Here is a 21,440-nt window from a genome sequence, read left to right as displayed (position 1 = left end):
AACCTACAACACTCAGCACAGCTGTAAACCATCAGGGTTCAAAAAGAGATAAATCCTTCAGATGTTTGCAATAAGCCTGGGAAACTGAACTCCAGAAAGAAAACACAAATCTCACTTCACTTGCTCCAACAATCATTTCTTATGGTACAATAATATTTGATCATAATTCCATAATACAACTTCTTCAGCCATCCCCCAATTGATGGGCATCCTATCAGCAGCTAATTCTTTACCCCCAGAAAAGAGCTGCTATAAGTATTTTTGAACATATAGGTCCTTTTCCTTTTTTGTTTTTCATACCTTTTGGGATACAGACCTAGTACTGGTGTTGTTAGGTCAAAGTGCATGCATGGTTTTATAGCCCTTTGGACATAGTTCCAAATTGCTCTACAGAATGGTTGGATCAGTTTACAATTCTACCAACAGTACATTAAAGCCTCATATTTCCCACATTCCCTCCAACATTTGTCATTTACCTTTTCTGTCCCATTAGCCAATCTAATAGGTATGAGGTAGTGTCTTAGAATTGTTTTAATTTGCATTTCTCCAATCAATAGTGAGTTACGACTATTTTTTTTAATATGGCTGTAGATGGCTTTGATTACTTCTTCTGAAAACTCATCATATCTTTAGATCATTTATCAATTGGGGAATAACTCCTACTTTTTTGTAGATTTAACTCAGTTCTGTATATGTTTAAGAAATGAGGCCTTTATCAGAGAAAGCTGCTTCAATTTTTTTTTGTAATTACTTTTTCTAACTGTATTTTCCTTCATCCTATTCCCCCCCCTTTATTCTAGTATCTTTCTTCTTTCACCCTGTCCCACCTCAAAAGTGTTTTGCTTCTGACCCCAATCTGATCTCCCTTCTATCACCCTCCCTTCTCTTAACTCTATCCCCTTCTATTTCCTATAGGGTAAGATAAATATCTATACCAACTGAGTATATGTTATTCTCTCTGTGAACCAATTCTGATGAGCATAAGGTTTGCTCACTCCCCTCATTTCCCCCCTCTTCCCCTCAACTGCAAAAACTTTTTCTTCCTGTTATATCTTAGATAATTTACCCCACTCTAACTCTCCATTTCTCTTTTTCCCAATAAATTCTACTTTCATCCCTTAATTTTATTTTTTCATCCCTTCAAATTCAACTCACACCTGTGCCCTCTATCTATATATGCTCCATCTACCTACCGTAATAATGAGAAAGGTCTTATGAATTATAAATGTCATCTTCCTGTGCAGAAATATAGACAGTTTAATCTTATTAAGTCCCTTATGATTTCCTTTCCTATTTCCTTTTTTATGCTTCTCTTGAATCTTGCATTTAATGTCAAATTTTCTATTCAGTTGTGGTCTTTTAAACAAAAATGCTTGAATCCTCTATCATATTGAATATCCATTTTTCCCCTGAAGGATTACACTTAGTTTTGCTGGGTAGGTGAGTCTTGGTTGTGATTCTAGCACCTTTGCCCTCCAGTACACCATCTTCCAAGTAATCCAATTCTTTAATATAGAAGAGCAATTCATTTTTTTTTTTATTTAAGGCTTTGGTTGTAGGAGCTTGGACTTTGTTGTCTTCTGGATGTGTGTTTTGATCTTCCTTGTCACCACAGTGACTTTCAATACTTCTTCCAAAGTTGTCAATGATTTTTAATTACCAAATGCAATGACCTTTTCTTTATCTTCACTGTCTTGAGCTTTCTGCAGCATTTGATTCACTTTTCTCCCTGCGTTATACTCTTTCCTGGTACTCCTACCTGAGAGACCTCTACTCAGTATACTTTGATGGATTAATAACAATAATGATAATAATGTTGTCTTTCTGTAATAGTGTGTTAGGTACTGAACAAAACACTTTACAATTATTATCTCATTTGATTCTCACAACAGCCTTGGGAGAACACTACTGTTATTATCCCCACTTTACCGAGGAGAAACTGAAACAAAGAGAGATTTAGTGACTTGCTCTGGAGTCACACAGCTAACCTAGTTAGAGCGCATTTGGTATCTGAGAGAATCGTGTTAGGGTTAAAGTTAGAATTGGAGCACATTTTAGAATCGAACCACATTTAGGGTTAGGGTTAGGGTTAGGGTTAGAATCTAATTTAGAGTGAATTTATATATCTGGGGCTGGATTTGGACTCAGGTCTTTATTTTCCAGTATTATATCCACTTTGTCACCTAGCTGTCCTCAATCCTTATCCAAATTATACCCTCTATGATAGGTGTCCCTCAAAATTTTTTGCTGATTTCTCTTTATTCTTACTCTACCCTACTTTAACTCATAATCTCATTAGCTACCATGAATTTCATGATCATTTCTATGTTGATACTTTTCAAATCTACTTATCCCACCCTAACTTTTTTATGACCTCCAGACTCACATCTCCAAATGCCTTTCAAATATTTTGAATTACATATCTGGGAGATATTTTATAATCAATGTCTCAAAAATGTAACTCATTGTCTTTCCTCCTAAACTCTCTATCTCTCCTTACTTTCTTATTATTATGAAGTATTACATTGTTTTCCAGTCCCACAACCTTGTCATCTAGCTATCATCCAATTCATCACTATATAATATATTATCTAGACCTGTAGATTGTACCTTTTCAGCAAGATTCAAATACGTTCCCTTTTCTCTTCTGATGCTTACACCACTGTGGCACAGTCCCTCACCTTTTAGATCTGGATTATTGCAATAATGTGTTAGTGAATCTGCCTGCCTCAAATCTCTCCTCTCTCCATTCCGTCTTCCATTCAGCCACCAAAAAGATTTTCTTAAAATGCAGGTCTGACCATATCGTCCCCCTCCTAGCACCACCCTATAAATGCCAAAGTTTTTTCTAAGGCCTTCAGGAGCAATTGCAAAATGTTCTCTTTGGTATTAAAAGTCCTTTATACCTTAGCCCCATCCTGCATTTCCAGCCTTCTTTTTTTCTATTCTTTTTTATTAAATAATTTCTTTTTAGTTTTCAACCTTCATTTCCACAGGATTTTGAATTCCAATTTTTTTCTCCATCTCTCCCCTCCCCCCACCCAAGATGTCTTGCATTCTGATTACTCCTTCCCCAAATCTGCCTTCTCTTTTATCATCCCCTCTTATGATTCCTTTACCCTTTACATTCTTGAAGAGCAAGATAAATGTCTATACCCCATTGCCTGTATATCTTATTTCCCAATTGCATGTAATGTTTGTTTTTTAAAACTTTGAGTTCCAAATTCTCTCCTTTCTTCCTTTCTCACCTACCCTCATTGAGAAGACAAGCAATTCAATTTAGGTTATGCATGTGTAGCTATTGAAAACACTTCTAAAATATTCATGTTGTGAAAGACTAACTATATTTCTTTCTATCCTCCCACTTATTCCATTTTCTCCTCTGACCCTGTCCCTCCTCAAAAGTGTTTGCTTCTAACTACTCTCCTCCAATCTGCTGTCCCTTCTATCTTCCCCTGTTTCCTGTTTCTCCCTATTTTCCTGTAGGGTAAGATACTCAATTGAGTATGTTATTGCCTCCTTAAGCCAAATCAGATTACAGTAAGGTTCACTCATCCCTTCTCACCTCCCCCCTCTTATCCTCCACTGTGGAAACTTTTTTTCTGGCCTCTTTTATGTGAGATAATTTATCCCATTCCATCTCTTACTTTCTCCTTCTCCCAATATATTCCTCTGGTGCCCCTTAATTTTATTTTTAGATATCATCCCTTCATATTCAACTCACCCTGTGCTGGATAGGTGCTTCTTGGTTTTACTTCTACCTCCTTTGACCTCTAGAATGTCATATTCCAAGCTCTTCAATTTCTTAGGGTAGAAGCTGCTAAATCTTGTGTTATCCTGATTGTATTTCCACAACACTAGAATTGTTTCTTCCTGGCTGCTTGCAATATTTTCTCTTTGACCTGGGAACTATTGAATTTGGCCTCAATTGTCCTAGGAGTTTTCCTTTTGGGATCTCCATTAAGAGGTTATTGGTGGATTCTTTCTATTTCTATTTTACTCTCTGGTTCTAGTATATCAGGGCAGTTTTCCTTGACAGTTTCTTTAAAGATGATGTCTAGGGCCTTTTTTTTTTTATCATGAATTTCAGGTATTCCAGTAATTTTTAAATGATCTTTGCTAGGCCCTGACTTTTTCCTCCTGTTCCCTCCAGTCCCACAGCAAAATGACAGCTCTTATGAGGAAGTTCATAAATCACACCATGGAAACTGGAATTAACTGCAGTGATAGATATTTTAGTACACAGATTGTGCAGAAGGAAGCATTAATATATTTTAGGGCCATTACTGTTGCCAAAAGATTACCATGGTCTGCATATGCTAATGCATTTAATACAATTGGAAACACAGAAGATGAAACACACAAGAAAAAAATATCAAAATCAGCTTTTGGCAACATTGGGAGAAAAATTCCTCACCAAATATTTCAGCTACTTGATAGAAATGGGAACAATTTGGTAACAATGCACCTAAGATACAGTGATTCACCTAATGGAGGAACAAAACCTGAAACTTGTTTTATGGAAAGCCAATGTAGATCCTTTGGTGTTAAAGTCAAGAAGCCATACTCATGAAGAACAGTTTCAACTTAGAGAGAAAGAAAAGGCTCAAGCAAAAGCACGACTTCCCCATTTAAAAGAATTGACCTTTTCTTCAAATATTGCACACGTATTTTGGATGAAAATTAAACAGATTCAACAGTGGATTGAGAAAAAATATCAAGTCCAAATTATAGTAAAAAAGGGGAAACTGTGGACCTAGAAGATAATATGGAGAAGGTATATAATAAAATTCTCAACACTATACCTGAGCTGGTTACCCATGCCAGTCTGTGCTGTGCTCCATGCCCAGTGTGTTCTACCCTTCTGGTCCATTTTCTCGGATGTTTTGGACTAGAGATGTCTTTCACTCTGACATTTTGTGGGTTCTGTAGCTCTAGAATGTATTTAGAGTCATTTTCAAAAGTATTAGGAAGACCTTGGGGGAGAGTTCAAGAAATTCTTGCTTTCACTCTGCCATCTCAGTAATACTCCCATTTCCAGGCTTTTTGTGCCTCATTCCCCAACATGTACTTCTTGGTCCTATGGTACTGGCCTACTTGTCCTTCCATGAACATGATACCACATTTCTTTGCTCTGGACATTTTCTTCTTCTATAACTTCATACCTGGAATGTTTTTCCTATTCATTTCCCACGACTGGCTTTCCTGATTTACTTGTAGTCCCATCTTCTACATTAATTCCTCTTAAATCTAGTGCCTTTGCTCTGTTAATTATTTCCTTTTCATCCTCTATATAGGTGATTTGTACATATTTGTTTGGTTAGTATATAGCAGTTAGAGTGAGCTCCTCGAAGACAAGATCTTTGAGGCAGGACAGTCTTTTGCTTCTTTTTGTATCCCCAGTGCTTAGCACAGTGATTGTCTAATAGTAGGCACTTGTTATTGACTTATTGACTGATTTCCACAAAATCCTAATTTTTTGAGGTTTGTGTATTTCCCCATAGTAATTTCCTTGAATGAATTGAAGCTCAATAACATTTCTGTTGCTCACATGTTTATCTCTGTAGCATGTACAAATTATGTTTAATATATATGGTTACACAATTTATAAATCATACAAGACATATAAAAAGGAGTCAAAATGGAAATTATGTCTGTATAAAGGTTTGCATTTTTTGTTATTTTATTTTGTAACCAATGAATATCTTCTATTTTCTGGCAAGTCAGCAATATCCCCATTTTCATTTAACATGATTTCAGCTGAAATCTTTTATTAGATATAGGTAATTGATTTCTTTTTATTCATTTCTCACCTAAGTCCCTGGTATTGAAAACACCAGTGTCCATACAATATGCATCAGAGAACATTTAACCCAGTTAAAATTCATGTCAGTCTTGACAGATTCTGATTCAAAACATTAAATGTGTCCTTCAAATTAATTTCTGTGATATAACTCTGAAATGTTTTAAAATTGGCTTTCAACTTTTTAATTTCGTTGCATAAATCATAACAGACACTCAATATTTCTTAGATGTGTTCTCATTATACTCATCCTCTTATTTCTCCCTTCAATTTATTCAGAGGTTTAGTAATTCAGAAAATGATTTTCTTTATTTTCTACTTTGACAATTATGGATAAACATTTAGCCTATTAAACATGTCTTCCCAGGTGTTTGTATGTTTTCTATTAAGTTGGGGTTCAGAAATATTTCCATATTTTTAATTTTCCTTCATTACTAACACTGTAGTCATATTTGCTTCTCTTTATAAAAAAAATATACAGTTGATCCTGATGTTTTAGCCAATTTCATAACTCATGAATTGCAAAATATAAGATGCAAAAGACCTTTCTTCCTTTTTCTTATTTTACCTCTCCTCTAGTAACTGGATATAGTTTTAGAAATAAAATTAATTAGGTGGGGAAAGACACATAAACAGAGAGCAGCTACAATTCCAAGAGAAAAATACTCAAATTCACCCCCCTAAATAAATTTATTCCTTGTCTTTCACTGAGGATATATCAGATATTTAAAGCATTCTATAAAGATTTATTGCCTTAATCTAGAAAACTGGGGGAGTATTATCCCACTTATGCAGTAAAACAAAACAAAACAAAAAAAACAACAACAACAACTCAGTGATAATAAGATCATTTATTTGGGGTTGAATGGCATATGACAGTCATCTAATCCAAGCTTCTTGTTTTACAGATGACAAAACAGAGGCTCAGGGTGATAGATGATTTGACCAAAGTCAAAGTGGTTTTAAGTGCCAGGGGTGGGAATTTAACCTGATTCTAGAGGGATTACAACACTCTTTCAAGGTGTTTCCCATGCAGATGGTCACATTGTACATGAAAATATCCTTTATTTGCTCTTGTTTTTGAATGATGTTGTGCTAATTGCACCAGGGTAAAAGAAGCTTGGAGAGGTCTCTCAAGTGAAAGGGCCCCCAAACTATCCACACAGGAAAAAACAAGTAGATGAGAAATGCCTATTGTGTAGGCTGTGAAATACATTTGGATGGACAACCAATGGAGATAGTTCATCAGTACATATATCTCAGATGGATGTCAAAAATAGACAATGAGCTGGATATAAAATTGAAAAGAAGAAACTTGGTACTTGGAAAATTATACAATGTTTAAAAAATTCCAAGATGTTCCCTGAGATAAAAGTCCAAATTTTAATGTGGCATAGAATTTTGTATGCAAATAATGGAGGAAATTGTTTTGCTTGTATATGTACGTGTGTGCATATATACATCTGTATACCCATATACATACACACATACCTATATGCATGCATATGTAAATTTATATGTACATATGTGTGCATATGTACATGTATTTATTACAATGTTTTTTCTACATTTTCATTTTTTTAAATTTGTATTCAGGCAGTAAGAAAATGAGAATTATTACTTATTACCCCAAAATAAAATGCAATTTTAAAGAGGAATAATATCCTGGTGATGATACATGTCTTCAAGGCATGGATTACCACACTCTTTAAAAAATTAAAATTGTGGATCATTCAAAGGCCAATGGAGAATAACATGATGTACATGACTTGACTGAAGCATATTATTAATAAAGAATTCACCAGAAAAAGTCATGTAAATTATCAGAAAGATATATAAGCAGAAAAAGATATACAGCATTTACAGATAGGAAGAAAAAAAGATTAATATTCCTCATGTTCTAATGGTAGCCATGTAATTTCAAAACAACTAGAAGAAGACCCCGATCCCAGTGAGAGTAAATAAATAACTAGTAACAACAACAACAGTAAAACAGTGTTTGTATAGTGCTTAAAATTTTGCAAAGCACTTTACAATATTTTCTCATTATCCTCAAAAAAACCCTGGGGTATAGTTACTATTATTAAATTCACTTTACAATGAGTAAACTGAGGCTGAGAGAGATTAAGTGACTTGACTAGGATCACATAATAACAAGTTTTTGAAACTGGACTTGAAATCAGGTCATCCTGACTCCACATCCAGTGTTTTATTTATGGTCCTACTTATCTGCCTTTAAGGTATACAAGAGGAACACAAGATGAGATTTGGCTACCTCGTGATCAGCAAAATGGGAGATTCATAAATATAGTTAAAGATCCATTGGACAAACAAAGTATACAGCTGCATTCGAAAAAAAATCAACTCCTTTATCCCAATATTTGAGAAGAATGTGTTTGGAAGATTTCATTATTTGTTTTAAATTATCTGAATAGTTCTCAATTCCCTATGTTTCTGCCCCCCCTCCCCCGCCCAGTGTTTAAAAAGAATTAATCAACAATACTGCATAAGTAAATCTTACATGATTGGATTTGCATTATTATCACATTGTTTAATATTATATGTAATATAATGTCATAATATAATCACTCTCATAGTCCCCTACCTCTGTTCTATAATGGATATGTATAAAAGTTGTTTTTGTAGATATCTTCACTGAAATTTTCATCAATTTCTTTTCCCATTACTCAGGATTTAGATTTTTAGTTATAATTGTGAAAAGCACATAGGCACATAGTTCTATGCTTTTCATAACATTTATTTGTATACCTATATATCTATATGTATGTGTATGTATACACAAACAAGAAATATGAATATATGCTTATAAGTGTATATATATATATATTGGTCAGCATTGTGCTAACTAGGGCAACTGAAAAGTTATGTGCCTTTTGGGGGTCCAAAATATGTGTTTTTGTATGTAAAAACATAAATTGTGAGTTTTAATAATCACTTCATAGTAATTTTATTTAATTGGATAATGTGATGATTAAATGCCAATTTCTACAAAAGTGTTTTCCACTTTTCCCAGATATTCTTGTCAAAGAGAGAATGCTCACTTAAGCAACTTATTTCATGTGATGGGTCAAATTCTGAGCTACTGTTATTTCATTTTCTGGTTTTGTCTATCTAGTATGTTCCAGTGACCTAGTTTTTTACCATCACCAAATAGATTTAATGATTATTGCTTTGCTATGTAGGTTGAAATTTGGTAAAGATATGTCTTTTCATTTGCACTCTTCTCATTATTTTCTTTGAGATTTGAGAGCTTTTATTCTATTCCCCCCTACCCTAAATATTGTTATTTTTCATAGTCCTAAAATTCCTTTCTTCGGTAATTTGGCATAACCTTCATTTTGAAAATTAAACAGAAGTATTGCCTTTACATTTACATGTATATACATATATACATATTTAGATGCATATGCAAACATATGTATAGCTATTTATTCACTCAGGCCAACCGTAAGCAACACTGTCTCTGAAATTATTTAATTTTTGCTTCTATAGATAATGTTTCATAGTTGCATGTGTATGTATTTTGTATATTTTGCTGAGTTAATTTTTATATACTTTATGAATTTTGAAGTCATTTTGAATGATATTTTTCTTCTGAGTTTTTATTGGTATTATAGAGTTTCTGTATTTTACGGAATTATTTTGTATTCTGAAGTCTTTTTTGTAGCTATTAGTATTTCAATTATTTTCTTCTCTAATTTTCTAGGATTTTCTAAGTAAATACAGTGTCTAAAAACAGGAAAATATTTCTTTTTTTCTTTTCTGATGCTAGTAACTTTCATTTTTACTCCTGTCCAATGTCCATTGCTAATATGTCAAGAAGCGTATTAAGTAATAGATAGTAGGGAAGAATTCAATTGATTTAGACCTGTTTGTAAGGACTACATTTTTTAGGGCTTGTTTTTGTCCTATTACAAATAATGCTAATTTTTGACTTGATTATGTTTTTAAACACATTGAGGACTTATCCTTCCACACTTACGAATTCTGGTGCTTTTTTAAAAAATAAGTGAATTTTCTAAAAAATTTCTTTTTCTATATCTGTTAAAATTATGTTTTGTGTTTTTTTGTTTATTTTTATGATTAATTGTGCTAATTGTTTTCCTAATGTTGAACCATTTTCAAATGCCCAGTATAAATTCAATTTGTTCATATCAAATTACTTTTTACTTCTATTTTTTTCATTCTTAATATTTTGTTTGACTGATTCTTGATGCCTCACAGAGTCATTAGCTTCTACTTGCCCAAATCTAATTTTTAACAAATTGTTTTCTTCAGTTAGCTTTGTACCTCCTTTTCCATTGGTCCAATTTTTCCTTATAATGAATTATTTTCTCTAGTTAGGTTCTGTACCTCTTTATCCATTTGGTCAATTTTATTTTTTTAAGGAGCTTTTCTTTTTATTGAAGGGAGAAACAGGTAGTTCTTACAATTATATAGGAGAAAACCAACACTCTATGCAACATTATTTTCTGTCAAATGAAAAATTAATGGGTGAGGTTTTCCTACTAAAGTGACTTTTATAATGACTGACATATAGTCAACAATTATATTTCACTGACAGCTAAGGTAGAGTCACATAAGGCTATTAATTCTACTAAGAAATGTTTTAAATGGCAATTGTGGAAAAGTTATGATCAAGATTACTATGATAGCTAAACACATTATTATGTTTTTCCTGTTTACCTAATATTCAAAATCATTAGATAAAAAAGAAAAGGCAAGTAGGTGGAATTTTTTTTTTATTAATTGAATTCACATCAACATATATTTATTAAACTCTTGCTATATTGCAAGGCACTGATTACAAAAACAAAACTAAATGAGTCTGTAATCTCAAGGATCTTAAATGACACTAGAAAAATATATGCATGCAAGGAGAAAAATGTAAAGTACCTACAAGGTAGCATCAAAATAAATTCAAGAAGAAAGTAGTACCAATTATTGGGTAGATCAGGAAAAGCCTCCTATAAGAAGTGGCTCCTTTGAAGTAAGCAAGGGATTTTACAGGGTAGTATCATTAAGAGAGAATATTTGAGATTTAAGACAGAACTTATGCAAAAGCAGAGAGTTGGAAAATGGAATCACATGTAAGAGAGATGTCTGGCAGGAATATAAATGAATATTATTATTCTCCAAGCATCAATAAACATGACAAAGACAGAAAAGCATGGAAAGACTTACTTACTTGAACTGATTCAATGTGAAGTAAGCAAAGCCAGGAGAAGAACATATACAATCACTACAACATTATAGATGGGAAAATAAATCCATTAAACAAACAAAACCTAATGCTGTGAATTTTCAAAGAAAAATTTTGGCTTAAAGAAGAACTGTGAGATAATTTGTCCTTTGGAAATTTGAGGCCTCTGTGTTTGGAATATCATGTCAGATTTTTCATTGTGTTGAGTAATTTTGATGTTTTACTCTTAAATAAAAATTCCTGTTAACAAACATTGACACAATGCTTTAAGTTTTACAAAATATTTTATAAAAATTTAATTTTACTCTCACAATATCCCTGGGAGATAGGTACTATTATTGATTCTGACTTTACCAGTGAGGAAAGCAAGGTTAATTTACTTGCCTAGAATCACAGAGCAATTGATGCATTTGAGTGACAGGTGACTGTGCAAAATCACTAGCCTCACATTCTCCTCCAGAGCCATCTGGGTCCAGTGGCTCTACTCTCCATATAATTTCTTGTCTCCTCACCCCACTCCTTTTCATGACTCTCATTTTAAGTAAGAAAATGTATTGTTAATGCATTTTTTTTTTGCTAAATTTTAAGATCTTTCCCATCCATTAATAGATCTGTGTGACCTGTTTAAGTCACATGGAAGTCTAAGTCACATTAGTTTGAGTCACCTGAAACCTGTGGTGAGAGGAGCTTGCAGAATAGATGGAACAGGAAGAGGCAGAGGTGGAGCCCAGCTCAGAAGAAGTTAGTCAGACTAGTCAGAGTTGGGAAGGACAGAGAAAGCAGGCAGTTGAGGCAGCAACCAGCATGAGGGGGGAGAGCTTGTCTGTGATTTTTTTAAGAGAGCTGGTTTGTGGGAAGCCTAACAGAGGGAAGGCTTGGTTATGGTAGTGTCTGCTGCATTGTTATTGTGTATAGATTTCTTTTTTGCTATGATGGATCTGGTTTTCTGGCATTGAGATTTGGCTTTCTGGTGTTTGAATAAATGTTTTGGTTCTGTCTCCTATGTGGGAAATCTGTTATATTTTGTGATTCAGAACTGTGTTGGCATATTCATAACCATTGTAGATGCTGTGAATATTATATTGGACCTACAGAAAACTTCTCATGACCCTGTTACTTTGCTTTGAGGATGAATTTTAATCATTCTTCTCCTTCTCTGCTAAAATTCAAGTAGAATGAATTCAAGTAGAATATACAAATTGATCTTGCTGGTACTCATGTGACACTTGATCTCCTGTCTCTGTGTCCCCAGTGCCTACAATATGTTTACTAATTATATCTGCTTCATAAAATCTCTTCCTTCAAGATCTGACAAAACAACACCTTTCACATAAAGCATGCTCTGATATCCACAACTGTTAGTTCCCTCCTTTCCTAAAGATATTGAATTTGTTTTATATTCATTTTCTATACATTTTTATATTAACATATTTTCTCCCTGAATGTAAGCTCCTTGAGAGCGGAGTCCATTTCATTGGGCTTTTGTTATACCTAGTATCTCACACAGGGCCTTGCACATATGTATGCATGTATGTGTGTATATATAAACATGTACATATGTGTATGTATATATACACACACATAGTGATTTAATTGATTTGTTGTTGTTGTTGTTCAGTCATTTCAGTCATGTCCAACTCTCTATAACCCCGTTTGGGGTTTTCTTGACAAAGATACTGGAATAGCTTGCCATTTCTTTTTCCAGATTCTTTTATTGATTAGCACCTGAGGCAAATAAGTTTAAGTGACTTACCCAGAGTCATATAGCTAGTAAGTGTCTGAGGCCAAATTTGAACTCAGGAAGGTGACTTTAGGCCTGCTTCTTTATCCCCTGTGCCATTAATTGACCTGAATTGATTGATAAGGATAGCCTAGATGTGTTGTCTTTATTTATTCATCAATTGTCCACCTTTTAAATAGCTATTCTTTGGCTTCTAATCCCATAATTCTACTAAATTATTGTTGGCAAGGTCTTCCCTAAAATATTTGCCAACTGCAAAGACCTTTAATAATTTTTGGTCTCCTTCAATCTTACTTCAGTATTTGAGACTACTCACCACCCCATCCTTCTGTATGCTTCGTTCCATACTTGATTGTGATTAATAGTACTCTTCCTATATGCCTCAGCATTCCTTCTAAGTATTCCGTATTTTGGTCAGTGAGATTTTTTTCTATTATCAGGTGGGGAAGGCATTTTACTCAGTTTTCATTAAGTAGATCAGGTGATCCATACCTCTCTCTTCCAAAGTTTGTAAGAGAATGAAGCTTCCCTCAATAGGAAAATGACAATAATCCACACACATATGGATCTTTGTTTTCTCTTTTATGCTGCAATAGAGAAAGAATAGAAATTGAGCTTGAGATGTGGCTATTTCCATTTATCCCTGTCTCCACCTCCATCTTCCATTTGTTCTGTTTTCACTAGCAGGTAATATCTCCTAGAAGTGTGCTATAGCTCACATCAGAGCCGATAATTGTTAGCATTTCCATCTTGGAAATCTGCAACTGTAACAAATCTGGGATCTTTAGTTTTTCTTTTTTCTTTTTTGATTGTTTAGACTTAAGAAAGTGAAGGGAAAATGTTAATTATGGAGATTAAACTTAAAAGTGTATCATTTGTATGTGATTCATTTTTTCTAGACAGCTAATTGTTAAACATTTACCCACCCATTACTCCTAGAGTTATTTCACCTAAAGTTGTAGGTGGAGCAATGTATCTGATACCCTTATTCCTCTGGTTTTATAACTGAGGGGCCTAGCTTCCAAGTTATTATCTTTATCATCCCTCCACCTTCAAGATTTGTGCTTTGAGATCTTTCAGCTTCAGAACTAGCTGAGGGAGGAGGAGAAAAAGGGGACTGAATATTTTTGTAAGTCATTGTGCAGAGTACTCATATGGAGGCTATGCTTCCATGGATGTAAAAGTGATCAGGATTTTATAAACTCAGCTCTATGGTGGGTGTGTGTGTATGTCAGGGAGGGTTAGGCTCAGGTGTTGATTTTATATAGAGAGGTCCCTTAGACAATTTAGGAATACTACAATTAAACAAAATAGATGTAGACATAGATGTAAATGATATAGATATAGATATAGATATAGATATAGATATAGATATAGATATAGATATAGATATAGATATATCTAACTTAACAGTTATTCATCTGGGTTATAATGTACCAGATCTTTCTTCTTCTAAACCTTAGACACAGATATCATAAAACATCCTCATCTCAACCCATTTCTCTTTTTTATGCTGTCTCCTTTGATGGTCTCATCCATGCCTATGCCTTCAATTAATCCTTTATATAGATGACTCTGTAGTGTATATATATGTATGCATATATGTATACACATAGAAATGTATACACATACATATATGCATATATATACACAAACATGTGTATGCATCCATGTATGTGTATATACATAGGTATGCATATGTGTGTGTGGATAGATAGATAAATAAATAATTATATCCAGTCCCAATATGTTGGCTAAGCTTCAGTCTTCTGTTTCCAAGTGCCTACCATACTTTCTCACATGAGTATCTCACTGGTATCTCAGATTTAGGTTGTTAAAAAAATGCCATCATACCTTTCCCAAAAATTTTCACTTCTATCCAGCTTCCTAATCTTTTGTTATGGCACCATCCTCAATGCTTCCCTCTTCCAATCCCTAGTTAAGCAATCTTAAGACCTATGTTATCTCATTCATTTTTCTCTCTCTTTCACCTTATATAATTAGCCATGGAATGTAATAATGGGAGTTAAAGATCTTTTCCACCTATTAATAGGCCTCAGGTGGAGCCTATTAAGGGAAGCTTGATTAGGGGAGACTTGTTCTGTAGGGGGGACCACACCTTTTGTTAATTATTAATGAGACACTGGGTCACAAGGGTCATGATGTCTTCAAGCTCTGGAAAATATATACATATAAGCTCTGAGGTGAGATTTTGCTTTAGGTTCTTACTCTTTGGAAGAAGGTACATGTGCCAGATGAGACCCTGAATAGCTGTTAAAAAGTGCCCGAAATTTGAAAACCCAGATATTGGCACTTCTCTCTGTGGCAACAGATAGAACAGTTGGTTCTGTCTGTTGATCTGTGATGTGTGTATACCGCAAGTAAGAGAGTTAGAAGCCCTGTCTGTTCTTTATTTCTCTGCTTCTATTTTCTCTGTTGGTGAATATAATTAAAGATTGTTGACCCTTTTTAAGCTATTTTCCTTAGAAAAGCAGATCTAAAAACCTGTGCCAGTAGGTCAGCCTGGGTATGTGTCAGGGTGCTTGCTACTATATGGAGTCCCATCAGTTGCTTATACCTTCCCCTTCCCTTCACTGCTACCACCTGTTTCTGTCTCTAACCTACCTTTCCATAAACATTCTTTCTATTTAGGTCAATAATTCTACAATGTAGTCAAACTACGCTATTAGTTTTTCTTTGATCTCATTTTAGCCTGTCTCATTTCAATAATTTTATGTGTATTACAGCCTCATGCCTCAATCTACACATGCTGCTATTTTGAAAGTCATGCATGATTTTCTATAGAGATTAACATTGACCCATCCCCCCTGCAAACATCTGTAACATTTATTTATCATAACTCTGAAATTACCAGAGGACTCTTTGTTGAAATCTATTATCTTGCAGGCCTAGACCAAGGGTTCTCAACTTTTTTGGTGTATTGTGGAACCTTTTGGCAGTCTATTGAAGCATTTGTACTCCTTTTAAGTGTGTTGTATATATATATGTATACATGTGTAAATGTGTGCATATATATAAATGAATGTGTATGAATAAATTAGATATAGATATATACACAAATACACATACTTTGATATATGATATATATGCATAAAGCAGCAAGAGAAACCAATTACATTGGAACAGTTATCTCTCTATGTTTGCCTCTCTGTATATGTATACATATAAATATATATACATATACATATATGCTCCAGTATAAGAAGTCATGGATAAAACCAACTAGCATCTACTTCATTAAGCCTCTTCTAGTGCCCTCACCCCATGAAACTCTACTCATTTTTCTCAAATTTCTTTTTTTATTTTAAAAATTTATTCATTTTTTGTGTTGAACATTCATTTCCACAAGATTTTGAATTCCAAATTTTCTCCCAATATCTCCCCTCTCCCAACCCAAAACACAGCACATTCTGATTGCCCCTTCCCAAAATCTGCCCTCCCTTCTATGATAACCCTCCCTTCCCTTATGCCCATCTTATCTCTTTTCTTGTAGGGCAAAATAGATGTCTATACCCCATTGCCTATAATTCTTATTTCCCAGTTGCATGCAAAAGCAATTCTCAACATTCATTCCTTAAACTTTGAGGTAAAATTTCTTTCCCTTCCTCCCTCCCCACCCATCCCCACTGAGAAGGCAAGCAGTTCAATATAGGCTATATATGTGTGGTTTTTCTAAAGACTTCCATAATAGTCATGTTGTGTAAGACTAGCTATTTTTTCCTTCCATCCTATCCTGTACTCTATTTATTCTCTTCTCTCTTCAGACCTTGTCCCTCCCCAAAAGTGTTTACTTCTAAATACTTCCTCTTCCCATTTGCCCTCCCTTCTATCACCCCCCCCAACCCACTTATCCCCTTTTCCCCTACTTTTCTGTAGTGTAAGATAGATTTTCATACCAAATTGAGTGTGTATGTTATTCCCTCCTTAAGGCCAATGTGATGAGAGTAAGCTTCACTTATTTCCTCTCATGTCTCCCCCTTCCCCCTCCAATGGAAAAGTTTTTACTTGCCTCTTTTATGAGGAATAAATTACCCCATTCCATTTTTCCCTTTCTCCTTCCAATATGTTCCTCTCTTACCCCTTAATTTTATTTTTTATTTATCATCCCTTCCTATTCAACTCACCCTGTGCTCTCTGTCTATATATGTGCGTGTGTGTGTGTGTGTGTGTCTGTGTGTGTGTAATCCCTCAAACTATCAAGAAAAGTTTCAAGAGTTAGAAATATTATCTTCCCATACAGGAATATAAACAGTTCAGCTTTAGTAAGTTCTTTGTGATTTCTCTTCCCTGTTTACCTTTTCATGTTTCTTTTGATTCTTGTGATTGAAAGTCAAACCTGAGGGTTCCTCTGGACCCTCCAAGCTCAACAGTGATTATCAGTTGTAACTGTTGCTGTTTCCCACCCAGTCTGATGTCTTTCTTTTCTTGACCTGATTGAAGGGGCCGTGCTCTAGCTACTTCTTAAACAGGCCTATTCAATGAATGGGAATTGCCTCACCCTAAGTGACTGCCTGCAAAGACCTTGGCCTAAAGGGCCCAAGGTCTCCCACTGCATCCTGGGTCATCTCCAGTCATCCTGAGGAACATCAGGTCTCTGGATTCAGACAGCTCTGTAGAAGAGGTGATGCTTGTGACCTGCACAGCCCTCCCTCTCTGGAAACAAAGTCAAGTGCAAGCCATGCCATCATTTCTCTGATGGCATGGGCTTTTTCGACAATGAAGGTCAAACACAGCAATGGGAAAAAGTTTTCCCACTGACCTTTGAAGCTGTCTCTGGCATTTATAGACTGAGGGATCTGGGAACCACAGCTGCTGCTGGAGGCGCCCTGAAGCCTGTTCCAGTCCTGTCTCTGTCATGCTGCACAGCCAAGGCTGCATTGCACTTTGCTCTGCTCCAAGGCCAGTGCAGTAGAACTTTCCTGTCAGCTTTCCAGGGTGTCTTGACTGGACATCTCTTTTACTCTGTTATTTTGTGGCTTCTGCTGCTCTAGAATTTGTTTACAGTCATTTTTTTACAGAATTTTTATGGGCTGTGCAGGGGGAGCCCTTACAGGTCGTCCTTCTACTCTGACATCTTGACTCCAACCCCTCAAATTTCTTAAAACTCTTTTTTTCTTTTCTTTTTTAGATGCCTACTTATATCAGCAAAGACCCTGACATACACAGGAGGGTCTGCTATCACAGGTTGTTAGATCTGTTTTTCTAAAGGGAAAGCAACTTTTGAGAAGTCAACAATCAAACACATCTATCATTCACTTAGTTCAGGGGAAACAGTTGACACCCTGGGCTTCAGAGAAAGTACAAATAGAGAAACAAAGATCAACCAACAGACAGGGCTTCCAACTATCTTACTGTAAGCAATATATACATCACAGACCAACAGACAGATCCAACTGTCTGACCATACATACATAGTTACTAGAGAGAAAAGCACCAACATTTGGGTTTTCAAAGCTGGAGGGTTCTGTAGCGGCTCCTCAGAATCTCCCCTGGCCACATTTTCAATGAGTAGGCCCCCACATAAAACCTCACCACAGAGTATTTATACATTTTTCATTTATACATTTTTCATAGCCAGAGGGCACCACAAACCTTGAGAACCAGTGCATTAGAAATTAACGAAAGGTATGGGCCTCCCCTAATCAAGTTTTCCTTAATGGGCAGACCCATTAATGGGTGGAGAAGATCTTTTTAACTCTCTGATTAGCATTACACTGCCTTGCCTTTATCCCACTCTATCTTACAGAGCTATACAACCTTACAGCATACTTGTTTGTATATATCTCCCAGCCCATTTTTTTAGAATGAGAACTTCTGGGGGACAAAAGTCCTACTGCTTTCCATCTTTATATCCCTGAAGTCAAGAACAATGCAAAGTAAATAGTAAGCACTTAAAATGTGCTTCTTTTTGCTTTTTAATTTTGTTCTTCTGTCTTACTTTCTGCTTTTCTCCTTTTAGCTTTTAAATTTTCTGTTTCTATCTTGTTTATCATTTTCTCTGACCCATCTCTTTGATCTTTCATTCTTCTATATAGCCTAAATCCTATATAAAAAAAAAAAAATCCTAGATTAATGAAGTTGCCCTCCCCCTTTTAGTAACAGTTCTAGTGTACATACACATTCTTAATGCTTATTCTACTTGTGGTGCTTATTATGCACTTTATGGACATAAAATAGTCTGCCTATGCCAATGATGAGGAGAAGTTTGATCAAAAAGAGATTTTTCAAATAAGAGCTAAATGAACATCCCCAGAAGATGGCACCTATATCTTCGTGGGTAGGGCTATTTTTTCTTTGCCATCAGCAGCAAGCACAGCACCTTCTTGCTAGAGGACACTTCATAAATGATGGTTGAAATTAATTGTATTGAAATAAAATCATGTTACTACTTGGGTTGGGAGCTCTCCAAGGAAGTGATAGGTAAGACACATGGTGCCCTCTTAAGGATAGTCATTTGTTTCTAAATCAGCTAAATTACATATCTGGACTGAGGCAGATTTAAGATCTTTGTGTGATTTTTAGCAAGTCATAGGATCTACCAAAACTTTCACATTGTGAAAGCTGATTGACATTGTGAGTTCTTTTTGCAGTGAAGACAATTGTCTGACAGAGCTATGGTTGAGATCTCTTTCCTTTATCTCCATCAATTCCTTATTCTCAACACCTAAAATGCCAGCTCTTTGATGTTAGTGTTTGCTCTGAGTTTTTGGATATAATTTTAATTTTAGCTTTGTTTTTGGTTATCAGTTTTTAATACCAGAGTACATCATAGTACGTGGCATATAGTAATAGCCTGGAAAATTCTCAGTTAATTTAATGGAATATTACTTACTGGTAGAGCAAACCTTTTAGCTGTCTTTTCTTGAAAACAGAAATGGAAATAGAAATGAAAAGTAAAACTGAGACAACATTTCAGTCTGCATTTTTTTAAAATTACCTTTGTTTATAAAAATTAGGGAACACGGAAAGCTTTTCCTTGTATTTTAAAGGTAGTATTGCATTGTGATTGTATTTATTTATTTAATTTTGAAAATAAACACTAAAATTCAGCATCTTCCAGATGTTATTATGTATGTCATCTATAAAATCTCAATAAAATATTGAATAAATTCTGAACAGGGGAAGTGTTCCCTACAACCAGATCAGGACTATTAGAAATGAATCACTGAAAGGAATTATCAGATGGCAAATCTCATTTCCTAGCTCCCTCTGCCATTCCAGAGTATTATACCGCTTATCATGAGCCAGATGTGTCTTTTTTTTTAGGATCTGTAGACACTAGGTCCAAAGGGAAAGAGAAGGGAGTAATTGAGCATCACTAAGACCCTGCCATTTATGATGCCAGTTTTAGCCATTTGAATATTGTAAATGGCCAAAATAGTCCTCCTGGTGGCATATTGCAGGTACATTTTCACATTTGCTACCACTTGAAAGAGTGACCCTGAAGATTTGGTTATTTACTAAATGTTGCCTCCCCTATTGTCCTGAAATGAACCATCTGAATCAGGGAAGGTACTGGCAGTGCAATAAATCAGGCAGCATAGCCATGAATCAATGAACATTTTTCAAGTGATTCACAATAGTTTTATGGAATATCAACCAATGAAAAGGGAGGAAAAAGCTCTAGGCTACTTAACAGAGCTTTATAGTTTCTGACAATTCATAAAACAGTATAAGAAGTAGAACCCAATATTTTTTTTTATCATTCTCTATCACATTAAGAAGAATCAGAGCTATGTGATAAACCTACACCTCCTTATCTCTCCCAAATGAATTTGATGAGCAACAATACAGGGTTTGCCTGGCCAAAGACTATATGATGCAGGTAGCAGTCATCTTGGTAGCTGAAGAGGAATGGAAGGGGTTCAGGTTATAGATCTATGTGCCTATACATCTCACATAGACATCTATGAGTGTCAGATCCTAGAAGATTTTCCCTGGGGGAAATACTCAGTGCCTCCTCAGGACGCTAGAGTAAAATATGTGGGTAAAAATATGGGGTGTATGGGATATTCATGGAGTGCTAACATTTCTAGTGTGAGGGTTTTACTCAGTCTTTTTCAGGGCTGCTCATTTCGCTTTGGTTTCCACCTGTCACCCAATTCTCACCTGTGTCCCCAAAAAGCTATAGCATGCACTACAGCCACGTCTTGGCAAAACTGTCTTGGCAGACAGGCTAAATCAACCAACAGGCCTCAAACCTATCGATGAGTTAGACTTTTAAGACTTCCCTCAGAGGACTGTGTAGATGAGAACAATCCATTCCAATGTCCATGAAGGTAGCTGAAGCAAGTTCTATGGAGTGCTTAGAGCTTGGCCAGACATGGAAAATATCAAGGATATCCGCTTCATCATGGATCATCCCCAGTCATTTTGACTTTTGTGTTGCTACTAGACTTCAATGATTCTGCAAAAGAGAGTGAGGTTGACAACTTTAGGCCACTCTGCTGCACTTAAATCTAATTCACACATAAGTCCAGCTGTCACCTTATGATGTCATCGGTGCTCTTCAAAAACAAAGGACAAAGAACAGGGTAAATATAGACTGTAGCAACAGTTTGTGTTTCTGTGATCATTCTCTCAGTTACTTTTCCAGGTTTATTACATATGTCTTCTTTTAATGCATTCTCTGCCCAAGAGGAATTGGCTTG

At 35.3% G+C, this 21,440-nt stretch overlaps 1 pseudogene; it reads left to right on the top strand.

The window, feature by feature from the left end:
• The first annotated feature begins 4,165 nt into the window (after positions 1-4,165).
• LOC140518793 (translation initiation factor IF-3, mitochondrial-like) lies at positions 4,166-17,946 on the top strand (annotated as a pseudogene).
• Positions 17,947-21,440: the final 3,494 nt, after the last annotated feature.

This window comes from Notamacropus eugenii, chromosome 1 (genome assembly GCF_028372415.1).
Source record: "Notamacropus eugenii isolate mMacEug1 chromosome 1, mMacEug1.pri_v2, whole genome shotgun sequence".
In the NCBI taxonomy this organism is placed as follows: Eukaryota; Metazoa; Chordata; class Mammalia; order Diprotodontia; family Macropodidae; genus Notamacropus; species Notamacropus eugenii.
The sequence above is the reverse complement of the archived record's forward strand: the minus strand, read 5'-3'. Positions and strand labels throughout refer to the sequence as shown.